The 21,967-nt window shown below is 40.6% G+C and overlaps 1 protein-coding gene and 1 long non-coding RNA gene across 2 annotated transcripts in view; both read left to right on the forward strand.

Moving 5' to 3' along the window:
- The window catches only part of KLHL29 (kelch like family member 29), a 404,977-nt gene that overhangs the window by 170,938 nt on the left and 212,072 nt on the right, over window positions 1-21,967 (forward strand). The window lies entirely within an intron of this gene.
- Window positions 20-21,556, forward strand: LOC308473744. Its single transcript, XR_013984274.1, has 2 exons — window positions 20-411; window positions 21,290-21,556. It is a non-coding gene; the product is annotated as an uncharacterized lncRNA (long non-coding RNA).

Genomic DNA, 21,967 nt, shown 5'->3' on the forward strand with positions numbered 1-21,967 from the left:
CTTGTGCACTTCTCTGTAGATTCAAGCTACTCAACTTTTCTTGTGGTCTGTATTATTAATGAGTGTTGTTTAAACTCCACAAAGATCTATACCAGGTAAGCTGAAGAAATTAAAACAATAATTCATGAGGAGTAGGAGTTCCCAGAAAGATTTCCCAAGGTCTTGCTTTCAAGCTTCCCCATTGTGCCTTTGCCAGTCTATTTTGATTTTTTTTAAACTACTAGATCACATAAGAATATAAGAGAGCCCTGCTGGATCAGGCCAAAGGCTCATCTAGTCGAGCATCATGATGTCACAATGGCCAACCAGATTGCCTATGGGGAGCCAGCAAGCAAGACCTGAGCCCAACAGCATTCTGGGACGGGTGGTGGTGCCGCATTAAAGCCTGTCCAGGCTGATCAGATGTGTCAGGTATACATGCGAAGTATTGGTGTGTATGAATGAAAAAAGATTGTAGGTCTTTCGTATTCTGGACACTGTAACATATAGCATATGAGACAGTTGCGCACGACCCAGGAACGTTTTATTCCCAATTGTATTGTCTTCCTTTAAAAAAAATTAAAAAAAATACATAGAGCTCTTTTTAAAGGATTCCCATTCCGTTCCCTCAGAATTGTTCCAAACAATAGTAGTAACATTGCTTTGTAATAGAATCAATGAGTGTATTGTAGTTGACCTTCCAGTAAATGGAAAAGCCATTGATTGTTTATACAGTCTTGCCCTTCTTCCCCTCCCCCACTCCATTAATCATTGTGACATGGCTGTTTTTCTTAGGTAACTTTTTTTGTGCCATATAGCTAAGATATGTGCAGTATTAGTTCTTCATTCCAAGTTTGAATTTTGTAAGTACTTGTGTTAAGACTTCTGCTAGAGCAGCTTTAAATTCGCCCTCCAATAAGTAATTTAAAAGAGTGGTGTTTTATACACCAGGTGCTCATAGAATACATTTTTGGCATCTATATGCATATTTCTATGTGAAAGAAATTCAGGGTACATGTAATTACTAGGAAAGCCTGTGAGACTCTGAAGCATTAGTCTACTTTAAAAAAAGAAAAGGTTTCTCATTGCCTATGGCAATAGGCTAACAGCACGCTGTGGGAGTATGTTTTTAAGGCAACAGAGTAAAAATGTTCAGAAGCATGGCTTATGATCGTAATGTTCCAAAGATATTTAGCTAAGGAACATTGCTCTTAAAGAAACATATCAGTTGTCATCATTTAGGGTATAATCCTTTAAATGCATACTAATTTCAGATTAGCTTTGAATCCTGTACTCTTCTCAAAATGACTGGTATTAGAATCTGTACAGGCTATTGCTAAAAATAAATCTGAATTTGTTAGAAAGTGATTGTTGAACTTACCCTATTAAGTTACTGTGCTTTTATCCATTAGTTAAATGTAGTGAAATATGAGGGGAAGGCAAGATTCCACTATAAAAAACTATTCTGAGGTAAGTAACTAATCTCCCAGTGAGGACCACAACAAAACACTCATTATCATCCCAATTCAACAAATTCTGAAAATTAGTACAAAATTTGTCCTAACCGGAGGATTGACTTTTTAATCTGACTGGATGTACCTTAAATTAACCAAATCATATAAAAACATAGAGCGTATGGGGTGTTAGGGAAGATTGAGTGGAAGAAACCAATGGTGGGGCCAACAGTCAAGGAGGGGGTTTCTGCACATGCTGTAGGAGGGAAGTGAGTGGCAGATGGGGCTCATCAACCTGGAAAGGTAGCCCATCTAGGAAAGGAAATATCTGATCCTAAACCTCCACTGCCTTGTGGGTATCTTAGGGAGAAGGTAAGGCTAAGGAGTAAACCATATACAAATCCAGAATGGACTCCCTAAGGCAGTTGGATTCCACCTTATACACGTCCTTCCAGCAGTTCCTGCAGCCAAGCTGGTGCCAAGCATCTTGTTCTGCTTTCCTTTGGACCACATCAGTGAGGCTGAGAGGGGGATATTGTCATCTGGGCAATCCAGGACCTCCATACACACTGCCCAGACTTGTGCCCCCGGGAGGTAACTTCGGTGCAGCTAACACAGCGGTTCCACTTCACCCCTGGAGGTGTACTCCATTGTCTCTCAAGATGGATGCCAACAGCAATAAAAACCTAAAAACCACATGGATGATTTTAGCCGAACATGTAGTATAATGGAAACCTTTGACCAGACAGCATTGTCAGTTGTCATATGCATAACCTGCACATCATTTCTTTGCGAAACATTTCTCTTAACTTGTTAGAGTTTGAGGGCGGCAGCTGCACCCTTTCAGTATCAGTACAAGACTGGGATTCAAGTATTGCACATTTTTCTGCTAAACGAAACAAATTCCACAAGGTTTCCACACATTCTCTCTTAAATTACAACTGTACGCTGTGTTTCAGTTGGTTTCCCATGTGTATATATCTTCATAAAACAGTGATGAGGAACACCATGTTTGCCTTTCCTCTGCAAGTGAAAGAGATGGTGATTGTTCCTCCCATTATACTTATTTAGAATTCTTCTATTTCTACGCCTGGAGTCAATAAATAATAGTGCAGATTTGTTCTCTAATGCCTCCTGAAGTGCACCTACTGTATCTGAACCTTCCTACGCAGCTTCCATTAAAATATCCAGCCGTGTTTGCATATTAGATAATCGTCGGATGGTCATGGGAAAATTTATCTCCAGTACATGATCTCAAGTCCTCCAGTGCTCAAAATCTGATGATAAAGGAAATAATTGAAAGTAAGCACTGGCAGGACCGTTGAAATGCATTTTGACAAGAAAATGTAGTTTGGTTCATAAAAGGTTGCAGTGACAATAGGTTATAGTGACAGCTTTTCAACAACTGTGTAAGCCTCCACCAGATGGAAGGAAATTTGGCTTAATGAATTATAGGCCATCCGGGTAACACAAGCCTCTGTATAAAAGCAGATCAGAAGGAAGAATAAAGTTACTCATACTGGCATGTGTTAAATAGAATCATTGTTACAAATATGAAGTGGGGGAAATGAGCTAGAGAAAATGGTAAAGGATTAGAAACTCTGTGCTAACGTTGAAGACCTTTGGGCCCACAGCAGGACATGCCTCAATCATTGTTCCTTTTATCGTCTGATAATGTATGTTGTTTGCAGCGGACAACTGGGGTCTGAATGCCTTTCTGTGTCAAGATGACAGCGTTTTGGTCAGCCTATTCCTTGGAGACCCATTTATTGCAAACTGGACTGTGAATCTAGAAAATCACGGATTTTCCTCTCTCTGAGTGTCTCAGAATAATTGCTCATGAACACTGAAACATCTTTTAGACAAATAATTTTAAATACCTTTTTGTAAGAATGAGCACTTATATATACTTATTTAAGGTATATTTTGGATTCTGCTGCCTCCTATGCAATGTTTCCCTTTTAAAAAACAACAAAATGTTGTCATGACTTCACCATGGAAAATTAGCAACTTGGTACAGTTTGGTCCCGATTGAAGAGGAGTAAAATTTGGAGCTTGAATTAAGACAGAACATATGATTCACTAACTGTGTCTAATATATATTATTTTGTTGTTGTTGTTTAGTCATTTAGTCATGTCCGACTCTTCGTGACCCCATGAACCAGAGCACGCCAGGCTTCATATATTATTTTAGGATACAGTAAAAGTCACAGTCATTTTCTTGCATACTCCTCTGTGACCCAAAAGATAAAATCCAGAAACTTTCTGCATTTCAGAGGTAGTCTCCATTTTTGGCTGGTCCCAGATTGGATTCTTCCCCAAACCACAACTAGAAGCAAATGTTAAGAGCCGAGAGGAATTGGTATCAACTAAATTGTCTTGCAATTGATGCAAATGCTCTATAAACAATGGCAATACAATGAACTTTAGTTTTTTATAAAGCAGTGTTGTAAACATCTGACTTCCTCTGGAATCTTTATTTTGGCTTAATTGATTCATATTGTATTTGCATCCCTTTTAAAGGCTTTTAGAACCCACTGCTGATATCCCAGTGATCTCTCAAAGGACTGACGACAAGTCTTAAGACATGGAGGACAACAACAACAAAAAAGTTTAAACATTTCCTAAATTATTTGCTAGGTTGAGGCCCGAGCATTAGTCTTTTCTACAGTTGATTCAGTTGGGAGATCTGAAAGAAACCTCTGGAGGCTTCTTTTATACACAGCTTGGATGTCTCTTAAAAGCACATTCAGGAATGAGTCCAGCTGACCTTTGCCCAATCTGACATAGAATATTACGATGGCAGTTCATGATTAATTGCCTCTGAAAACACTCCTGATGAGCCAAGTCAACCAAAGGCAATACAGTCTTAATTGTGATTATTCTGGCTGACCGAGAAACTACTGGTCTAGGGGAGTCCTTTAAACTTCAACTATATGGGTGTACATGTTCATCCAACCACTCAGTTACCCTTGCTACTTGGTCTCTTAGTCCCACTTTTGGCTTATCATGTGGTGAATGTTACAGATTGTGACAGATCTGTATGAAGCTGTGGAGAATGATGGTGTTTCCTTTCTGACCTTCAAGATGTTCAAAGGCCTATATGAATGTGGCCTGTACAAATAAGCAAAATCTTTCCGTTAGAATTGGCACCCAGTAATTTGTAGGGCAGATATGGGTAACTATTGACCTCCCAGATGCTGCCGAACAAATCCCACCACCCCTGTCCATTAGCTGAGCTTGCTGGGGCTAATGGGAATTGTGGTTCAAAGGTTCCCCACAGCTTGCTGTAATGAAATCAAACAATTCTAAAAATAAAACGTTCTTATTTTTGGCTGTGTAAACGCTTGTCTTCTTGTCAGCTTCCCCATGACCTGCATCATGCAACTGTGAGCTCGTTTTTAGATATGTTCACAGTATCTCAGCATGGATTACGTTACTGTTATTAATTATATATTTGAACCACCTACCACAGAGTGAGGTAGGCTAAATGAAAAATGGATGGATGGATGGATGGATGGCAATCCACATGGGGGGGGGATATTCCAAGGAGCAGTGAAATTGTAGATCAGTTTATAGAACTTGCTGTGTAACCTAATATACTGTAGAGCAACCACAACCACAATTAATATAGGACTGTGGGTATGCTTTTGAGGACAGGAAGCAAAATTGTGCTGCTTCTCTTCATCACCTTGATTGTGTCAATAAATGGAATTATGTGAAGGATTAATTCTTTCACGAGGGTGGCATGGGGATTCTAATCCAAGCGAATGATTTCTTAGGACAAAGCCTGGGGTGGTGTTCTAGATTGATTAGTTTGGGATAAAAGAGTGCACCTTGTGTAAGTTTGGTTTTTTTTTACCCTTCTAAGGTTTAGTTAAATATCGGTTTGTTTCATAGTCTAATTTGTTTTTTCTCAAGCTGAATCTGAAAGGCAGTCTCTTGCAGCCTTGCAAGTTGGGCAGAGGGTTGACTCTCCCCCTTCCCCCAAATTAATGGATGTTTGTCACAAATCAGGTGTTGCTGTTTAAATGCATTACTGTTGGACAGCTCACCCACATTCCCAATTCATGTATTCAGACAATTTCATTGCGCTTTATAAATAATGGATTTGAATTTTAAGTGCATGCCGCCGTGCCCAGAAATGTCTTGCAAAAAATTTTTTGGAGCTGCTAGCTCCAAGAGAGACATCTGTTTTGGATCATCCAGGTATTAGTTTAAGCATGAGAATTGAGCATGCAACCTTTTCCCCTCCCCTTTGAGGACTTAAAAATGTTCACTCTAACCATTGGATCTTTTGGAACGTCTTTTAAAAAAGAAGAAGAAGTTGCGTCTTTCATGAATACTGCCGTTTGTAGTATCAAAGAAGCATTTCACAGCAACTGCTTCTCCCTTGCATTTTTGTTTTACAGCTTGACAGGTTTCGCTGAAACTGTTTTTACTAGGGTGGCTTGACCTCTGAACAGAAGCACTCTCGTCTGCTTCAGTTCAAAGCAGAGCACAGAGGTGGTGGCATCCTGCACTATCCTGTACAAAAGAGGACTGGTAGGAACCGCGGCTGGCTCCGTGGTGTCGTTGTCAGGCTTTTCCTTGCTGCTAGGCATTTATGTCTCTACAAAGGGGTATTGTGCACCACTGAATGACAAGCAGTTCTATATTAAGTAAGGCATGGAAATACGGCTCATTTGGAAGCCATGGGGGCTGACATAAATGCACAATAAATGGCAACATTTCAACAAAAGATAGCTTTTTTCGAGTCAATAATCTGATCAGTAAATATTTATTTCATAAGAAAAGCTCTTAAGATATTTGAAACCAGAGTTCAGTTGGCCACATTATGTTGACCACCCAGTGCCCTTGGAAACCTTGCAAATTACTGCAGGAAAGGTACACTGAGCAACATCACTGGAGGGATGTTTCTAGGACTAAGGTGAAACTGAAGCTTCCTTTTTATTTTTGCTATTGGATATTGTGTATTGTTTAAATTTTATTCTTATATTTGTAGTATTGAAATGTACATTTTTGCATGTTATTATATTTGTGATTGTTTTGCTATGTTCTTATGAAATGATTGTTTTGCTATGTTACGGAATTGTTACTATGTTATTGTTTTGCCATATATTTTTAGGAAATTGTTTTAGCAGTGTTTGTTTGAAATGTGTTTCTGTTTTCTTCATTGTAAGATGCTTTGAGCATGATTTTGTGTGTGTGTGTGTTTCTTTGTGGAAAAGAGGCATACAAATAAAAGGAAGGAAGGAAGGAAGGAATGGTTCACCCCATTCAGCATTTTGCAGAAGTTCTCCATCATATCCATTGTGGAAAAGTAAAACAGAATGTCAGCGTTAGAGAGCTAGGAATAAGTATTTGAATACATTTGTATGAAGAAATGGCTCCCAATGCAACTGTTGCCTGATCTATTGAGTCTAGCAACGAACATATATATAACACCATCTCAGGCCCAATTCAAAAGTGCTAGTTTTGACCTATAAAGCCTTAAACAGCTCAAGATCACAATACCTCAAGAATCGCTTCTTCTCATAGGAAGAATCCTGGAACCTGCAATCATTATCTGAGGCCCTTTTCTGTGGTGGCTCCCTGCTTGTGGAATGTTTATCTCTGGGCAGCCTCGCCTGGCACCATTGTTACATATCTTTAGATGCCGGATGAAAGCATTCCTCTTCCCCCAAGAAAAACTAGTGTTTTTCTTGTTTTTATGTTATGTATTGTTGTGCTTTTATATTGAAGATCCTTGTGATCCTTGGATAAAGGGGGAGGGATATAGAAATTCTGTAGATATATAAAATAAATAAATGTAGCCCTCCATATGTTGTAGGACCAGTTCCCATGGGCTCCAGTCAGTGCAAAAATAAATCTTCTCTGAGCTGCTTTTTGAGCACCTGCTTGTTCTTGGAGATCAGCATGATGGCCCTTACATTTGGACAGTACAAAAAAATGCATTATTTGGGGGAGGGGGCTTTCCGTGGAAAGTCATCTGTCTTGAGATTATGGCCATGTGCTGTAGCCTGAAAATTTAATTGGGAATTGCTTGTACAGAATAAGAGTGGTTCTTTATAAAGCTTTTAATTAGAAAGCTGACTTCAAATTTGTTAATTTCTGAGCAGCTTAATCTGCCCTAGAGGCAAACAAGCCCTTGATTAGTGAAATCCAGTGTTGTCTTTTGAATGGAGAAGATAAGGAGTGCTGGGGAACCATTATCTGCTTTTCTGTCAATGGGTCTAGCATATTAGGTCTGCCAACCTGCAGGTCAGATCACTACAGCAGCTTCATTATAAACACATATTGTTCAGCAGCTGCATTGACTTCATTAACTGTTCATTTTAATGCGCAAAGAGCTGACAGACGCAGAAGCAGTTTCACCTTTTCCCTTGTCTGGTGGGAATGATTCAAAGAAATAGTTCAGTGTGCCTTACTGTGACTTTATCATTAAATTCCCCTGTAGAACCTTATAAATTATAATTATAATATGATCCCCTTCTACCTCCCCCCAGCACATGCGTCCCCAATTTGTTATAGTATTGTGTGTGATGATTCAGTATACTTTCCTTCCTGAGAAGGGTTATTATTCAGATACTACAGGGGCCTTGTTGATGTATAAAGACTTAAATTCTAAAGGGGAATAATGCCACATTCCAGCTTATTATCAACTAATATTTCAGAGACACTGCAGTATCTTAAAAAACCATTCATGTTCCCCCGATTTTCATTATTATTATTATTTTGTTCCTCCCCTGCCCCAATTTACTCTCAACTTATTTTCCCCACTCTCCTTGGGAAAGTGGTTTTTTAAAGTTCTCATTATTTACAGTGACCCTGGGAAGTGACAGACTTTGTCAACACAAAGCATTTTGGTTTTTAATATCACTCTGTGTGTGATATACACACACACAAACATTTTTTAATGTTAACCATTGAAATAATAAGTAATAATTTCTGATACTGTGGAAAGCACAGCTGATTATTACCACTATAAAAAGGTAAAGGTGAAGGACCCCTGGACAGTTAAGTCCAGTCAAAGGTGACCATGAGGTGCGGCGCTCATCTCACTTTTCAGGCCAAGGGAGCCAGCATTTGTCCACAGACAGCTTTCCGAGTCATGCGGCCAGCATGACTAAACCACTTCTGGCACAATGGAACCCCGTGACGGAAACCAGAGCACACGGAAACGCCGTTTACCTTCCTGCCGCTGCGATAGCTATTTATCTACTTGCACTGGTGTGCTTTTGAACTGCTGGGTTGGCAGAAGCTGGGACCGAGCAACAGGAGCTCACCCTGGTGCGGGGATTTGAACCGCCAACCTTCTGCTCAGCAAGTCCAAGAGGCTCAGTGGTTTAGACCACAGCGCCACCTGCTTATCATTATGACCATTGTTGACTGTAGGCATCTGTCTGTCTCGGGAGACAATGGAGGAATGCATCTTTGGGAAGTGAGGTCAAACTGTTGCAAGTTTGTGGCAGTGAAGACCAATAGGAAAAAAAATATTATTCATAATATAGATGATCAGTATGTTGTTGTTCTTTAGTCGTTTAGTCGTGTCCGACTCTTCGTGACCCCATGGACCAGAGCATGCCAGGCAATCCTGTCTTCCACTGCCTCCCACAGTTTCTTTAGGATCTGTCCTTCCAGTGAGCACTCAGGGCTGATTTCCTTAAGAATGGAGAGGTTTGATCTTCTTGCAGTCCATGGGACTCTCAAGAGTCTCCTCCAACACCATAATTCAAAAGCATGATCAGTATAGATGAAAATAATTTCATAGATAAAAATATTAGGAAACTGTTGATAACAAAGGAAAACTAGAGAGGCATTTCGTTCTAAAACTTTCTCATTAAGAACTATTATGACTTTTAGAATACATCTGAATACTTCCCTGTATTGGGAAGTTTTTAATGTTTGATGTTTTATGGTATTCTTATATTTTGCTGGAAGCCCCCTAGAGTGGCTGGGGCAACCCAGTCAGATGGGTGGCATATAAATGATAGTAGTAGTGGTAGTGGTATCTTTTCACTGGCTTAGTATACTAACAGCAACTGCATTCTATAAAAAAGAGCAACTATCGCAAAGCCACTATTGAAATTCTATCTAAGAAACCAAAATACTAGAAACTTGCACAGATCATAAGATTTAAATTTAGAACCTCTGCCAACACAACCTTTTTTATTACACAAGCTTCAAAACTGACAGCATTAACAGAGTTATAGTTCTCGTCTTGTTAAACCTGTATATATTATGGTCACAGGCTGTGTCCCAAAGAAAAAGAACATCAGAGCAAAACACAGACTTGGGGAAAAAAATATTTAAAGTACATTAGGAGAAAACCAGTGAATGCATAGATCCATATTTTGGGGAATTTCTTGGATTACCTGTGGAAGACAAGATTACACATTGCTCAGCTCTCCTGCCCAGTTTAGTACAGTATAGGCTTGATGAAGATACTTTACAATACTGCTGCTCGCTTTTGGCTTTTTGGTTTTGGTTTTTAATATAATGTAATGTTGCTAGTTATTTTTGCATCCGTGAGAGGACTTTGTTCAGAAAGGCAGAGTACACATGTGTAAAGTAAATGAAGAAAAATGGTCAATTAGCAGACTTGTGCCTGCGTAGTGCTGAGTTTTTTTAACCCCCATGCTACCATCTCACACTATCCTCCAGTATCAGGTTCCTGCCCCTTGATATTCCTCTCAGCCGTGGCACCAGTTTCTGAATCTCTGGCTACACAAGCTGCCACTGAGACTCATTATACCTGAACGCATAATAATATCTATCCGTTCTCTTCTTCAGGAATGATGACAATTGCAGTTTCCATCCCTGTGTTGAGCTGCATTCTCCTTTTAAACAGGTCAAGTGTTTCAATTACCTCAGACCGTTAATTATTTGCTTTGCTTCCCAAGTTCATATCACTGACAGAATTAGAACGACAGGATTACTTACAGGAGCAGTAAAAATAATGATGATGGCTCCAAGTACTAATATTGATTTTCAACACCTTGGCTAGCTTGTTACATTCATTCACATTTATAACTATTCTTTGTCTCATGTTTTATAGCTTTTCATTGCTGCTCAAACATTTTTCTCCTGGCCCATGCATCGTTTATCAAAGGTTAAGAAGTTTTCAAGATACAGTGGTGCCCCGCAAGACGAATGCCTCGCAAGACGGAAAACCTGCTAGACGAAAGGGTTTTCCGTTTTTGAGTTGCTTTGCAGGACGAATTTCCCTATGGGCTTGCTTCGCAAGACGAAAATGTCTTGCGAGTCTTGAGATTTTTTTCCCGCTCCCCCCCCTTTTTCTAAGTCGCTAAGCCGCTAATAGCCTTTTAGCAGCTAAGCTGCTAAGCCTTTAATAGCCGCTAAACCGCTAATAGCGCTAATCCGCTAAGCCGCTAATAGGGTTGCTTCACAAGACGAAAAAACCGCTAGACGAAGACACTCACGGAACGGGTTAATTTCGTCTTGCGAGGCACCACTGTACAAGCATCAAATCTGTCTGTTCTTCCAAAGTCAAGGAATATAATTTTCCCCTTAAAAAACAACAACCATAGTGTGTGGGCCATTATGGACACCTGCTTTTTCTTCCTTTTACCCAAGTTGGTCTTAAAACATTTACACTTCTCTGTATGTGTCCATGGTTACTGATGTCATAGAATCATAGAATTGTAGAGTTGGAAGGGACACAGAGGGTCATATAGTCCAACCCCCTGCAAGGCAGGGATCTCGGCTAAAGCATCCATGACAGATGGCCATCCAACATCTGCTTAAAAACCTCCACCGCTTCCTGAGGGAGTCCATTCCACTGTCGAACAGCTCTTACTGTCAGAAAGTTCAACCTGATGGAAGCTGAAGATACAGAACTGAGTGTGGACCAGTGATTAGGGAATATTGTCTCAATGTGTGTTCACAGCGGAGAGACTCTTATATGCACATAGAGGGGAAGATTTACCCTTGTTTAATATGAAGACATGGTTGCTGAAATTGTTGGAGGCAAAGTTGATACGTTTAATTGGAGAAAAGCTATTGCAGACATTTATCAGTATTAGTCATTGGGAACCCCTTTTGGACTTTTTGTATGAAAGGGAAGATGAACATGCAATATTTGGGTTTGAAGATAGGAAAAATACTGGTTTATAGTGGATTTATTGGATGCTGTCGTGGAGTGAATGTTTTGAATAATTCTTTTTATGTAGCAGACAGAATCCGATCCCCTTTTCTTTTTTTTATCTTGTATCAAAAAAACTTTAATAAAAAATATATATGACAAATGAAAGTTCTTCCTGATGTTTAGTCAGAATCTCCTTTCTTGCAACTTGAATCTCTTGGTTTGGGTCCCAGTCTCTGGAGCAGGAAAAAACAAGCTTGCTCCATCTTCTATTTGAAGACGGCTATAATCTCTCCTCTCAGTCTCCCATTTTCCAGGCTAAATATACCCAACTCCCTCAACTGTTCCTCATAAGGTTCGGTTTCCAGATCCTTGATCATCTTGGTTGCCCTCCTCTGCACACGTTCCAGCTTGTCAATATCCTTCTTAAATTGTCCTGATGCACCCACTAATTAGCTGCATGAGATTACCTCAGGTTGAGTGAGTTGGTGGAAAATCTCCCCCCCCCCCAAAAAAAACCCCTATGTGTAATTTTATAAGCCTTGATAATGCAGTCCCCCACAAAAGAACTCCAGTCATTGTAACAGTTACTTGTATGGGATGGGTTCCTGTGTCAGAGCCAGGAAAGGGATATAGCAGGCTTGCAGAAAAAGGGACAGAGCCTTCTCTGCCAGGCCATTTGGAACTGGTGGAACCCATACCTTTGTCTGAAAATGAATCTCCCTGCCCCTCCCAACTTGAGTTATCCAGTTGAACTTCCAAACTCTGATTCTCCTCACTGGAAGTGAGGTGGAAGGTTCAGTATTTTACAGAACGTCAAAGTTTGTAAATTCAAGTGGAATACTCAAGGTGCTGATCAGAAGGTCAGCGGTTCTAATCCATGCGACAGGGTGAGCTCCTGTTGCTCTGTTCCAGCTTCTGCCAACCTAGCAGTTCAAAAACACACCAGTGCAAGTAGATAACTAGGTACCACTGCGGTGGGAAGGTAAACTGCATTTCCATGCGCTCTGGCTTCTGTCATAGTGTTCCATTGCACCAGAAACAGTTTAGTCATGCTGACCACATGACCCGGTAAGCTGTCTGTGGACAAGCACTGGCTCCATCGGCCCGAAGCAAGATGAGCACCACAACCCCATAGTCACCATTGACTGGACTTAACCATCCAAGGGTTCTTTACCTTTTACCTTTACTCAAGGTGGGGGGCATTCAGTTTTGGATTGAGGAATGAGGTGCTTGTGGAGGGCCAGGGGCGACCAGAATTGTGCATGGTATTCTAAGCGTGACTGCTTCATAAGTTACGCATTACAAGTTTCATTCCTGGATTCAGACAAAACTTTATCTAAAGGAATGCTTGTAGACCGTGAAGCTCCCTCTGCTTTTTTTCCCTTTTCTAAACACCCTTGGTGTATTTCATACCCCATTTCATGTGGTTAATGCTCTCATAAACATTCTGTAATTAATGTTGTTTCTGTTGCCTCAGGTAGAAGTTTCTTGCCATTCCTTAGTGAAGCATTTTGTCAAGCTGGGTGTCCAAGAGAAATCTTCTGTTTTAAGCTTAATGTGTACATTTTTTTATTCAAGTGTTTTAGACTGTCCTTTCCCAAGGTTAGGATGCACGATGGTAATAGCTGCATAAATTTAAAACTGCTCCTTTAAATTTACATCTATGCTTCTAAATGCTAACAGGGATTTTTTAAAAAGAAGTATGAGTGTGGTGAAACAGTAGTGTGTGGGTGATAGGAAAGATTATTGTCTAAAAATATAAACTTGCAGCCAAGCCACTGAACACACAAGGATAACTTCCTTGTATTTTGGCAGAAAATCAATGTATAGCACCAAGGCAGTATATTGACAACTTGATTATAAAGGACACTGAATATGCTTAACCCTGAAGCACTACTGTGGGATAGAACAAGATATTTATTCAGCCTCAACAAGTCTAGAATCTATTAAATCTCCTCTTACTTGTTTCTAAGGTAGCTGATGAAAGTAGTTTGTTGTGCTCCTTTTCCTAACCCCACCCCATAATTAATATATAGGGCTCTTTAATTCCAGTCTGCATAAACACTAACCCATTCATAACCAGCTGTTGTTCAATTTACCTCATGTTGCTGAATATTTTTGATGCTTATTTGGCAGCTTGCTTGGTTGTTGCTAGTCAATGGGGGACATCACAAGTTCTCTTGCAGGATAGATGGTGTTAATCATTATGGAATATACCAATTATGTGGTAAGGGAAGGATCACACACCAACTAGAATCCATATAAGGACAAGAATCTCCACACTCTTTTTTATATGGTTTGGCATCCTTTTATTATTTTCATGGTGTTTAGTACATTTTACAGACAACCAACAATACAAGCTTGGCAAATCTGCAAATATTATTAAATGTTTAAGCAATTAAGTCTTTAATGTATTCTATTTAGAGCTGATATCCATCATTCTCTCAAGAAGTATTCATGTATTTTGTTTTATTTCTTTGTGAAACATACATGCCTATGACAATGTTCTGTTCTTTTTTGTTGTTGTTTTGCATGCGTATGTGTCTTGTTCCTGTTGCTTTGACATGTTTTGAGTGCCATGTTTTTTCATTAGATGATATGTTCTGAAAAACCAGTAAGAATACAGGGGCAATACCTGCATCCGCTGCATTTCTGAAATTAAGGTAGTAATGCAATATGTGTTTGTCTGGGAATATGTTCCATACCCAGTTTGTGAGCTTTTTGGTGAGAAGTTGGCTAAAATTTCCTCTCTTTTTTTACATAGCAAACGTAAGTGTCAGATGTTGGCCATCTAAAGGCATAGGGGACTGTAGATAGGATGCAAGCATTTATATTGTTGGTGAACAGATTTGCTCTTGCCAGTGCAAATGCCATTTAAAAATAAAACAGAAGTCATATAAAATATTAATAGGGCAATTTCTTTTCAGGGTTCTGGTTTTTTTTAACACCTCAGTTGTTTTTATACCAGTTGGTTTGCAAACACTGGTTTCTTGAAGAATAACTTCTTGTGATGCAATGGATACAGTGTCAGGGTTGTATGTGGAAAATACTGTACAGGTTAAACTACCGGCTTTGCTAGAAAGTTAGCTCTTAACTAGATTACTTTGACTACCTCACTTTTGTCCAGATTGATTCCTAAAGGGACTGGAAACAGGGAAAGGGTGGGTACGGCTGTGGCTGCTGATTTCTATCAGTTCATTTATGAAAATTAAATGTGGCTTGTTGTGTGGCATTTTTTTAAACTTACGGCTATGGTTTGGAAATCGGTAAAAAAAACAAGTAGGGGAAATGTCTGAGAAGAAGGAATGTTCCAAAACGAGACAACCACGCTAGTGGCTCGCTCAGTTAAGGAGAGGCACAGCTCCTCTGTCACCCCTTATCCTTCCACACTCTGCAGGGAACCAGTGCAGGTTTAGTAGTCTCAGATGTGCCTCTTCAGAGACTTACAAGACAGTTGACATTAAGCAGTTGTTCAAACCCTAGTCTGTTCGTAAGTACCAAAGCACTTGCCTCATTCACTTCATGAGCGATGGAGATTTTTCTTAAATTTTAATTTGGTGTCCTGGTGTATAGCAAGCCTCTTGTGTTCCATGAGTGTGTGGTTGTGATGAAAGCTATTCCTTTAAGGTTTCTGCCACTTCCTCCCCTTTTCCCATACTGGGGCAGGCAGGAAGTCCAGAGTTTAAGCCAATTATCTACCTCAGAGAGGTAATGACCTGCTAGAAACCCACCCACCTTCATCCCTGCAAGCAAGGGCAACTTGCTTTACTCGTATCTCCTCTTAAGCAAAAGTAGGAAGTGCAACTCTGAGAAGCTCCCTGAGTGGCAGGGAGGAGACTTTCTTGGGCTTGTGACAAACTCTTTTGAAGAGCTGGTTACCCTCCAAAATCTAATGGAGCATTTTTTATTTCTAGGTGCCTGAGTTTAGGGAAGGGGGTTGGAACAGCTGACCTTCCAGTTATTAAGATTCTGTAGTTATCTGTTGATTTTCAACCAATTATCAGACATACTTCAGATTCTTCTCTCTCTGCACCTCAGTTCAAACAAAGGTAGTTTTATCAATAGCAGTACCAGCACTCCCATCTTTTAAATCAATAAATATAGGAGCAAAGTGTTCAGAGCTTGGAAATTGCTTGAGCGTGAGTCTTTGCACTATTTTGACCTTGCAAATAAAATATAGGTTAGCAGCAATCCCTCAAGAGAGTACCCATAAGTACCCATGCTATGGTTTTTCACATTGCTGATGTAAAAACATTGACACCAATAAGAACCAGTTGCACATGCAATTAATAGGATCACAGAGGTTTATTGGGTTTAGATTTATTTAATATATATTCCCACTAAAAAAAGTCCCAAAGCAATTAACAGCAGGGTTTTTTTTTTAAGAATACAGTGATCAAATCACACAAACACATTCAGTATAGATTTAACAATGCAATATTTGCTTTAAAGTTTTTATATACCACTTAATATTTTAGAAATCTCTGAGTGGGATGCAGTCTAAAAAATTATAGTTAAAACAAAAACACAACCTAAAAGCAGCAATATAAAAGCATATAAAAGTGAATACAAGACAAATTCAAGATACCCAAACATGTAAAACAGGTGTAATTTGATGGGTCAGGGAAACCCTGTACCATTTCCCGCTTGCCTTGCTCAATTTCCATTGCAACTTCTGAAGCAGGGTTCTGTCTACTTATCCCCTCTTTCTGTTGCAGTAGTTTCTTCCTCATGACCACAGCCAGTACCTGTGTCTACTCCTTGGTGAGCCTGTTTCCTTGACTATATTAGATCCATTAAATGCCTTAAGATTTAAGATGTACATGCGAACCACATGGAAATAATTTTATTTATGGTCTAAACTGTTTTGCTGTTTAAAAGTATGCAGAACGTTTTTGAACAATAGAGGTGTTCTGGTAAGGGTTATTATCTCTACATATTCTGTGTTGCATAATCCCAAGGCAAATACTCTTGTTAGCTTTTTCCAACAACAGCATGGGAGCTAATGCCTAGAGAGCGGGGTCACTTTGCCACCCCCAATAAAACATTCGAGGGGGGCAGCCCCCCAGTTGATGGGCATTGCCATTCAAAATGTGCGTATGCACCTCACTTTGTGAGGTGGGGCTTATCTGGGGCCTCCAAATATTTTGTTCAAGTTGGCACCCCTGGCAGGAGGTCAGCTGAGAAGATGCTGTCTGTTTACACATGTAGGCAGTAAGCACTTGAGAAGTGCATTCTTGTCACAAATAGCATGGGACAGGGGTGACGTGAGAATGACATTGTGTGTATAGCAACCCAAAATGATGTCACATTCAGCACTTTAATGCACATTTTCATGCCATGTATATGCGCCTATTGGACGCGGGTGGCGCTGTGGGTTAAACCACAAAGCCTAGGACTTGCTGATCAGAAGGTCGGTGGTTCGAATCCCCGCGAGGGGGTGAGCTCTCTTTGCTTGGTCCCTGCTCCTGCCAACCTAGCAGTTCAAAAGCACATCAAAGTGCATGTAGATAAATAGGTACCGCTCCGGCGGGAAGGTAAACGGCGTTTCCGTGCTCTGCTCTGGTTTGCCAGAAGCGGCTTAGTCATGCTGGCCACATGACCCGGAAGCTGTATGCTGGCTCCCTCGGCCAATAAAGCGAGATGAGCGCCACAACCCCAGAGTCAGTCACAACTGGACCTAATGGTCAGGGGTCCCTTTACCTTTACATTTATATGTGCCTATAATGTGAAATGTGGCATGTTTGCCCTATTTCATATCCAAGATAACATCACGGGGGCTGCAACTTCAAGTGCTTCCTATGTTACCTGATTAGAGCATCAGGCGCCATCTTTGGCAGAGTAAACTTTGGTTTTCTGCCTCCCATTGGTGATTGGTCATTTGTTCTTTCTATTCCGTCATAAAAAAATGATCTATAGTGCATTTATGAAAAGGGAAACCAGACCTGAAAAGGTCAGGACCTTTTTAGGAAAAAACAAAAACAAAAACCTTTGAGTTTCCCCAGTAAACTTCTAAAGCACTGAAAATGCCACAATCCCTTACGGCTTGAGGATTAAATTTCACATAACAGCAATGGTTTCAGAAATGGAATTGTAATAAGGCAATGTAGTGCAGAGATCACAAAAAGATGCCTATGGATCTGGCGGTGCAACATTTACAGTCTCTTTATGTTCACTAGTGCATCGTTTGTTGGCATTAAACCACTAGTTCAGGGAGTCTTCAGACACTAAGATGAATGATACTCCTTAAAAAATCAATATTCACTTTAATATAATATAATACTACAATGTAGCATTTTGATGGTCATAATGTCATGTCTGCTTTTGAGAATAATGAAGACATCACTATTATATTGCTAAAACTTTGTGGGACATTTATATATTTACTTGCATAAGTGCACATACCCTGTTGTTTACTCCCTTGGAAGTCTAACCTGATTGATCGCCAACATTTCCATAACAGTGCAGGACGAATTTGATTTTAAAGATTTCTTTCGTTATCTTTTGTATGGCATTTGAACCTGCTTCCGTGTGTGTGTGTGTGCGCGCGCGCTTCGTTGTCTATGTGACTTCTAGTGAGAAAGAAGTTGTGAGTTTCATATAGATGTAGATGTACACACATTCACACATAATGCCAGGTTTGTTTTGAGTTTAAGCTCTACTTGTGTCTTTCAGTTCAGCAGTCTGGCTGTGGACCTCTATTCCAGTATGCTCACAATTTATTTTCTTTCTTTCTTTCTTTCTTTCTTTCTTTCTTTCTTTCTTTCTTTCTTTCTTTCTTTTTTGGCAGAGAATGAGTTGTGCTTTGCCTCAGGCAGCAAAATGTCTTCAGCTGGCATGGGGTTAGGTTTTTTTGCTCAGTTGTGAACTTTCTTTTCTATATCTGTAAAATGAGGAACACTGCCACGCTAATGCTCATAAGAGTACTAAGGGAGTTGCGTGTTAAGATCCCAAGACCTCCCCCAATAAATAAATAAAGACACAATTGACACAGAATTTAGTTTAAGGCTATTGGCATAATTTTGGCCACAACTTTATTGATTATAGATCGTGAGTGGTTTGCTTAGGCATTGGTTCCCGACTAGCTGCACTTGACCTCAGCAGGGGCAGCACTGACGACTGGACTCCGGCAGACGTCTGTAAGGGAAAACATTCTGGGGGAGAATTGGACCAGGTTCAGACTCAAGCTCACCCCAAATGCTCCCAGGGGCTCTGGCGTGGCCCTAACCCCTGCAAGGGGATTGGAAAAATGCAATGCCAGCCCCTGGATTCCTTTAACGGAAAACTCTAGCACTGGAGGCGCAGGCACAGCCTATCCACATCCCCTCCACCACCACTGAACCAATGCCTAACCGCCAAACCTTGTTGTGACGATTTGCTACATGGCAGGCGAAAGCCAAGTGGCACCAGCCAATCAGCCAAATGGGAAAATTCCTACCGGGCCCCTGTCCCAAGAGCAGACGACCCCATGACAGGCATAGCAAGGTCATAGTAAGACCCTAAATATAGGGAGGGTGATCCGCTGCACGAGGCACTAAGAGGAAACTCAACGCAACGTGCAGCGGTATAGATGAGTCCCTCGGTTAATGCATGAAACGATCCCATTGGCCAAATTTACCCCAGCAACCGAGGGACCACCAATCGGGTTGTTGTGCTATCGATTCGCTCCCTCCCAGAACAACAGTGAGGTCAGTCTTGATTACCTCACCGCAACACGTGCTCTCTGGGAGGAGGACACGACTTAATAAAATTGTGAAATATTTTTGCATGGTCAAACCTTCTTTAGAAATTATTACAATGGATAAACACTAGTCCAACTGATAGTGTGAATTAGCACCACCATGCATGTATGTGGCCATGTTTAATAGTCTGTTGCCCTTTTGTTTCATTTGTGTTGGGGTAGTAGTCTCTTCCCAGTATTTTATGAGGTTGAAGCAAAAATGGAGGCATTGTCCCTTCTGAAAAATGTGCCACTTTCAAGTATTAGTGGCATCCTAAGGTCTGTAACTTTTTCCACAAATACATAAGATGGTCACTCAAAAACAGTATTCAGAAAACTGAGGAAACTTCTTAATAGTGGGTTACACCTAGCCAGGCATGTTCCTTTTGGCATCATCTGAGACATTTTTGTGATCTACAATACTAGTGTGGCTTTTCCGCAAAGGTAAGTGACGTTTGATCTACAGTGACAACCATATACTGAGAAATTTGTACTTGCTAATGTTTCAGGGAGTTGTATTTTCAAGGTCTGCTATTTTAAACAACTCACTGCTCTGTTGCCTAGATCTGCCACAGTCAGCATGGAAAGAGAGATATGAGGGCATTTAAAATGTGCTCATTTCCTTATAGAAAGATCTTGAGAGCAAAATAGAATTGGATGCTAAGTAGGCACAACTGTCAAGGAGGGCACATGAAAACTGTCTTTATATTGGGTCTGTAAACACTCCTCGTTTAATTGGTTTATTCCAAATTTCACTCTCAGATATTTGAATACAGTGATCTAGGCTTAATAGATTGGGTTAACATAATCTAGATTTTTAAAAAATATATATGGTGGAATTCAATGGTGCACTCTCCCAATCGTTTTTTCGTCACAAGCACTGCAGCTTACCAGATGGAACGAGGTAGTTCCAACTTTTTTATAGGTCACACAACCTTAATAAGGAGGTATTTCCTCACCTTGGCTTTGTGCATATGTAGAAGCTGCCATGGGCTTGCCGATCAGAAGGTCGGCGGTTCGAATCCCCTCGACGGGGTGAGCTCCCGTTGTTCGGTCCCTGCTCCTGCCAACCTAGCAGTTTGAAAGCACGTCAAAGTGCAAGTAGATAAATAGGTACCGCACCGGCGGGAAGGTAAACGGCATTTCTGTCAGCTGCTCTGGTTTCGCCAGAAGCGGCTTAGTCATGCTGGCCACATGACCCGGAAGCTGTCTGTGGACAAACGCCGGCTCCCTCAACCTATAGAGCGGGATGAGCGCGCAACCCCAGAGTCGTCCGCTATTGAACTTAACAGTCAGGGGTCCTTTACCTTTACCTAGAAGCTGTGATTCCTGCTTTGGGTTCCTTCCAACTCCACAATTCTATGATACCTGCGCCCCCCCCACGTGCTCTTCTGTAGGATTCCCCCCCCCAGCCAATTTCAGGAGGCAAGGGCATGGGGGAGGGCCCCATTATGCAAGCAGAGTTCTTGCACAGGGCTTCCGCTTTTAAAGCTGGTTAGATTAATCCTACCCTTACATACCCTCCAACATTTCTCTGATGAAAATAGGGAAGTCCTATTCAATAATAATAATAATAATAATAATAATAATAATAATAATAATGTTTATACCCCAACCATCTGACTGGGTTGCCCCAGCCATTCTGGGTGGCTTACAACATATATAAAAACATAACAAGACATTAAACATTAAAAAACTTTCCCTACACAGGGCTGCCTTCTGATGGCTCGGGGGTTGGATAACTCCATACCCTCCAATGTTTATTCAATGAAAATAGGGACGGTCATTCCAGGGTCATTCCGGGACGGCTTCTGTAAATCCAGGACTGTCCCTGGAAAATAGGGTCACTTGGAGGGTCTGCCCTTAGGGTTAATGCAAGTATTTATTTCTGCCATGCCTATGGTCTAGTAACCCAAGTGGTTGAAATAAAATGAAAAGATTTATAATTTCTGACAGATACACTCTCTATGTATATGCTAGCTTTGAAAGAGATGGATTAATTTGACTCTTGCTTGTGTTTTGAAGCTTCGTGTATCTACATAGAGAAACACTAGATAGCAGCGTGGAAAAGAACTTAGCAGAGGCAGCTCTACTTCATCAGAAGAATAGCCAAGAGCTTTAAAGGAAATTAAAATGAGCCGTAACAATGGGAATTCACACAAGAGCATAAAGGATCTTTCTGAGATAAATAAAACATGCCTTATAAGGCATTGAGCAGAAAAAAAGACCGTGATAATGGGAACTGTATCTCAAGGAAAACAATTGGAAAAATAAAAATAAGACTTCAGACATGAGGCCACAGCTTTGTGTCAGCATGCTTACCAAAAGTACTACTTCAAACACAATCTCCCCATTCTTTTGCTCTGTTCTCTTATCTCCATGCCATGAACGGCTTATATCTGCATGAAATGTATACCCAAGGGTAACTATAGCTGTGGGGTTTTTGGCTATGCAGACATTTAGGAGGCCTGCGAACAGGTTGTCAAGTTCTGTTACTTTGAGCTTCATAATGAGCCATCTGTACAAACTGACCTTTCAAGTTTCTCCAAATATCTACAGCAAAACAAACGTATACAGGTATGCTTGGCCGGCAATCAGTCCCGGGTCATGGAAACATGCTTAAGACACTGATTGTATTGAAGTAGATCACCTGCCAGTGCAGAAGGCCTCATTGATAGGCAGCAGTTGAAATAAGGAATACTG

This window comes from Podarcis pityusensis (genome assembly GCF_964106645.2).
Source record: "Podarcis pityusensis genome assembly, chromosome: 3".
In the NCBI taxonomy this organism is placed as follows: Eukaryota; Metazoa; Chordata; class Lepidosauria; order Squamata; family Lacertidae; genus Podarcis; species Podarcis pityusensis.